This window comes from Bombina bombina, chromosome 2, assembly GCF_027579735.1.
Source record: "Bombina bombina isolate aBomBom1 chromosome 2, aBomBom1.pri, whole genome shotgun sequence".
NCBI classification, from domain to species: domain Eukaryota; kingdom Metazoa; phylum Chordata; class Amphibia; order Anura; family Bombinatoridae; genus Bombina; species Bombina bombina.
In genome coordinates this window covers 830640406-830646659 of record NC_069500.1, presented here as the reverse complement: position 1 = coordinate 830646659, position 6254 = coordinate 830640406, and positions in this window count along the sequence as shown.

Below are 6254 nucleotides of genomic sequence, written 5' to 3'. Positions count from 1 at the left end.
AGATAGGGAGGGAAGAGGTAGAGAAAAAAAGAGAGGGAGAGATGGGAGAGAGGAGAGAGAGGACAGATAAAGAGAAAGAGATGAAAATATGTAAATAGTGGGAGAGAGGAGGAGAGAAAGAAGGGGGAGAGATAGGGAGCACAGTTCTTACAACAGCATCTCTGCCGTGCTCCATCTATCTATTCCCTCTTTTCGTCACTGAAACTGTGTTGTGCAAACGTGTAACCAGCACATGCAATAAATGCTGTTTACACAAAAAAAATCAATCCTTGAGAAACTTGATGCAGTTTTATCCAGACCTGGCTGCTATGGGCCCCCTAGCTTTCGAGTACCGGTGCCGCTGCACCTGCAGTAGTTTCCCCCCTGTATCTAAAGAACTTGCTAGTTTTGAAACTGCACTATAATGCTGCCTGTACTAACTGCACAACTGAACTAAGCTGTTCTTTTTACAGTCCCCCGTACCAGCTTTGAGTATTTTGCTATCTGCCTCTACCCTTGAAAAAACATTCCAAACAAGGAGAAAATAAAAAGTTTTATATTTATATAAATAAGCATTTATTTTAACTGAAAACATATACTAAAAGTAATTATGTGAAAAGTATAATTTAACACAATTTATTGGAGCAATATTTCGAATTATGTACAGTATGCAGCATCTTATAGGCACCTTTAGACTTGATGATATCTCAAAGTTTAAAATTTCAATATTTCAAATGGCCAAAATTAGCTTTACCTACCATCTTTTATCTTTGCATCAGTTAATGAGTTGATCAGTGCTTTATCAAGATAACAATACAAAGCCATCAAAACGAAGTAATAGCAATAAAACCAGTGCAACTTGAGGAATAAATAAAAAGTCCAACACGGACTTAAAGGGACTAAATTATACTTGTGTGATTTAGATAGAACATGTCATTTAAAGACACTTTTAAATTCACTTTTATTTTCAAAATTAATTTGTTCTATTGGTATCCTTTGTTGAAAAAGAATATGTACATTACATACACTGCTGGGAGATTGGTATGAATCATATAGTTATATTGACTGTTATTTCTGATTGTCAAAAACTATGGGGTTTTTAAAGAAGCTAAAACACAAAAATGCTGACATTATCTTCTAGCCAGTGCACGGCTAGGACTCTTGTGATCTTCCTCTCTGTATTTGCCATGCTGTTTCCTATTCATGGAAGTCTGCAGCCAGGAATTTTGATGTGCCACTTGCAGATTTAGATCAGCTAGGATATGCAGCCACTCCACTCTTCTCTCTGCAGCCAGGGACTGCAAAACTCTGAAGATTCTGTTTTACTTCACTGCAGTAGGTAAGGTGGTCAGAGGTGCCAGGGGAAAAAACTTGGGTAGCTTTACCTCACACAAGTTGAACCAGAATGACTTCCCTACAGGTTCTCCTCCTATAGCCCTACCAAAGGCCACACTCAGTGGCCAGTAGCCCACCACCATTACCACATATTCCTCAGCCTAACAAGACCCCACTCCCCATATAGTCCACCAGTATGGAGCCACATTAACTGCATCTCTTACAGTCCTTTCCTACAAATTGAGAGGTGAATATAATAAAAATATTCCTATCTATGCTAGCATTTATTTTTTTCTGCTTATTATCTAGGGATCAATAATAGGACAGCTAAGCATGAGCCGTAAGATCAGGTCAACAAACTATTAAAACTGCACTATAAGGCTTTGTATGACTTGTAAGTGGATAATTTATGCATATGTAGTATACAGCTCTTTTAAATGTAGAGTGCCAAGACCCTAGCACTAACAAGCGATCACCATTTCATTGGCTATTGCTTGAAAACATCACCAGCAATAATACCTTTTTTTTTACTGGGGAGTGGCCATACAGAGATGGAGACACAGCACATAAGAAGGTAACAGAGGAAGAGAAAAAAAACAACAGAAAGGAGGAACAACAGGGCAAACGTGCAAAAAATATTACGTCATTTAAATTACTGGAAAATATATTATTTAAAGGGACATTAAACACTAAATACATTTTATAAGGATAGTACTGAGGTTATTCTTCGCCTCCCTTTAGTCATGGTGCCACCATGTTGAAATCTGTCTTTCACTACATTCAAGTGCTGACCTGTTTGAAGGAGAGCTTCTGCACATAGGCAGATACCTGCACTGCAACCAAGGTTTAAAAATGCCAGCACCCATTATTAGATGGAGGAGTATGACATTTATTAAGGGCCAGATTACGAATAGAGCGCTAAATAAAAAAGCGATATTTGTGCTCCTCTGTGTAATACCAGAGCATGCTAATGTGCTGGTATTACAAGTTGTCAGCAAAGTGAATGAAAGCTTGCGTTCGCATTTCTGGAAACCATTGCACTCACGAGATTGCGCTTCCGTAGGCTCGAATGCGCAGCAAAGCATATGTACAATGAAGGGGGTAAGTAGCACAGTGATGGCAGCAAATATAAATATATACTGTATGTATATGATACCAATATTAACACACATATATATATATATGTATATAAGCATATACATACTGTATATATTTACTGTGAACACACAGTTCTCATAGACCGCAATGTAAAGGCACTTTTCAGTGCCGTTTTTTTCTAACACCCCTCTCCCACCAACTTTACCCCCAAAATACTTTCTAGTGCAGTCATTTATTAAAAAAAATAAAATACACTACACTGTATTTTGGAAGCATTTGTTGCTGTGAGCTTGCGGTAGCAATAACCAGTCACTTGTAATTTTCCCGATTGAAGGCGCGTGATAATTTAGCACTCCCCTTGTAATCTAGCTCTTAGTGTTTAGTGTCCCTTTAAGAAAGACTAAAAATGTTGATGTGCGATTAACTTTTTAGCAAGTCTGCAAGAAAAAAATACTTCTAAAATGATGACTTGTATACTGTGTTTTCCCATACTAGAATATCTAAAAGTGTAATATTTGTTGCCAGACATGGAGTGAAACATATTTGTTTAACTAACCAAGAAAAATACAAAACTTGGCAGACGATAAAGGTAAGTTCTTCTACAGTCTTCCAGACAACGACTGCTGTAAAACGTTATATTCACTTTAATGCATTGGCGAATTTTATACACAGGTTGTAGCCATATGTTTATCTGGTGCACGGGTTTTCCTTGCTCTCTTATTCTTTACTGCTTCTGCAAAAAGACTGTTCCATGAATCCAACAGTGACATTTTCCTTTTATAGAGCACAAATCTGCCAGAACAAAAAAGTATCCATCTGTTCAAAACAGTTTTATTCTTTGAGTGGAAACTGAATGTGTTTTGCACGAAGAGGTTTGAGTAATGTCAGTTGAATAAATATCAGTTCATTTATAAAATGTAATGATGAATTTTGATTTTTAACGCTGTATTATCATCTCAGACTCAGTAATGATTTAAAGGGATGTCAAACTCATAGCATATACCAGCAAATCAATGGTTTAAAATAATTTAACACTGTAATTTTATCAGCACAACGTTTTGTATATCAAGAGCAATTCAGGGATCTAGGCCAGTGGCTTTCATGTTCCTGTGACCTTTTAGTGTAGCCAGTTAGTGACATGTAAATAAGCTTGTGCTCTGAGCTAACTGATCACTGTGAGGAATAGTGCAGGCTCAGGTAAGGGCATTAAACACTTCTTGCTTTAGTCTTAGGTTAAAAAGAAAATGTTATTTCCTGTAAATATTGCACATCAAACAGTGGTTTCTGCAATTTGCAACATTTTGAAACCCTAGGTAACAGATTTTGCTTTTAGGTATCACGAAACAAAGCACAATTTTTACACTAAGTCAAATAGTATTTAATGTCCCTATAAAACTATACATTTTAAAACAACTTTCTAATTTACTTCCATATCAAAATGTGCACAGTCTTTTTATATGCACAAATGCTAAAGCACCAGCTCCTACTGAGCATGTGCAAGAGTTCACAGTGTATACGTGTATGTATTTTGTGATTGGCTGATGGCTGTCACATGATGCAGGGGGAAGGAAAATGGAACAAACTTTAAAATTTGTCAGAAAAAATCTACTACTTCAAAGCTGCTTTGGAGCCCTTGCGGGGCAGGTTCCCACATGTGAGCATGCTTCCCGCAATGTAAGAAGCAGTGGTCATTAGACAGCTGCTTCTTACACTCTCCGCCACCTCCGAGTTGAGGGAGAGATATCACCCCAAACTTCCTCGCTCAGGTTGATTGAAAGGCCCTTCCCCTTGACAATGAAGGGGCGGCATTACATGCAAGCTTGGTACGGATGATCAGGGTCAGCTGTTCATATGCCACAAAACCGTGCGGACCAGCTCTTAAGTTGAGAATCTTATCTGCACTCACTTTAATACATGGGGTTCTAAGTGCTTTTGCAATGTCTTTTTATTATGTGCTTGTTGATTATGCAGCACTGTGGTATTTAAAGGTTCTTCAATGTTACACAATAGTAATAAATGTCAAATATGCACTTATTTCTGCTCATTATTACATAACTGCTCCTGGCTTTGAACCACTGACCTTTACCTCGCTGGTCTATATTGAGTGATGATTAAGAGTGCAGCCTACCAAGCTGAAAGTTTGCCTTGAAACATTCCTGTAATAATGGACAAAAGACAATTTCACAAAAATGTTTGGGAAATGTGATCTCTTGGGTTTGAGGATAATACAAGTTGGGTGTCTGTCTACTTTCCCAGAGTTGGAATGCTTATACACAATGTCATCTGATGAAGAGGCTCCAAATAATGAGCTAGGTTCTGTAAAGCTCGCTGACAGCTCACAGACCTAGCAGAGGCAATCCTAACTGACAGATTAAAGAAAAGGGTTATCCTATAGATCAGGGATGGTCAACTGGCAGCCCAAGGGCCACATGCATGCAGCCCTTTGAACTAGCTCTTTTGTGGCCCCTGTGAAAAAGTAGAACTAAGACAATGTGCCATAGATTTTGTGGCCCCAGGAAAAAAATGGAAATAAAAATGTGTGTTTTGGGTGGCGAGATCAGCAGATAATGTGTACCTTGCAACCATACTTAAATCAGGCCTTCTGCCAATGAACATTTTTAGGATAATTATTATTATTTGTGTGTTTTACACTTATATGCAGCCCTTAAGGCTTCTAAAATATCAGAAAGTTGTCTATCACTGTTTTAGATCATTGCTATAGTACATAATAGACTGCTCTTTTACCCAGTATCTGTGTTGTAAGCTTTAACATGAGATCACATAGCGCTGCTGAAGATGCCCCTTTTGAAGGGAACAAAAAAGGAAAAAAAACAAGCATGCATTCTAATTTATAATATATTAGTCTTGTAAATATACTGTATATATAACTGTTGTTCTATTTAGTAATTTCTGTATTTACTGGCGACCTTCCCAACATGCACCTGAGAAGATACATAAATGAGTCCTGCAGAGTTAAAAAGATATAAAACAGTCTGTTTCGTGTAATAAAAAAACAGTAAATAGTGGATTATGGTTAATAGAGGTCATTGTGATATGTATTATTCATCAGTTTAAAATTATTTTACCATTTATTGATTCAATTTTGTAACTCTATTTGTGAAGGGTCTATTACTTCCTGTCACAGACCTCAAGGGGGCTGTTGTCTATAAAGGAAGACTATAGGGCCGACTTACGAAGGGCGGAATGGCCCCTGATGCCCCTGTTTCCACGCGAGCCTTCAGGCTTGCCGGAAACTGCAGTTATGAAGCAGCGGTCTTTAGACTGCTGCTCCTTAACTTGACCGCTGCCTCTGAGGCTGTGGACATCAATCAGCCCGATCGTGTACGATCAGGTTGATTGACACCACCTGCTAGCAGTCGATTAGCCGCGAATCTGCAGGGGGCGGCATTGCACAAGCAGTTCAATAGAACTGCTTGTGCAATGTTAAATACTGAAAGTGTATGCTGTCGGCATTCAGTGGCCTGGCGGACATGATACTCTACAGACTTTGATAAATCGGCCCCTATGGAGCAGCTTTTCCTTGAAGTGTTGCTAGGAGTCATCTATAATAGCTGCAGTCAGTTTATTGACCATTGCTGCAAAAATCATGTGACAGTAGAACTTTATTTCTGTAATGGTAGCTCACTTATCTAGGTGCAGACAGAGGCTACATTGACTACAATGAGAAGTGTTCGTTAGCAAGAAAACAAGTTAATTGCTAATTTTTGTTTTTAACACAATCTCTTTTTAAGTTTACTTTGATTGAAGAATACTATTAGTGGTAAGAAAAAAAATCAGTGCTGACTCATAAATAACTCTACGGGAGTAAGCACGATGTTATC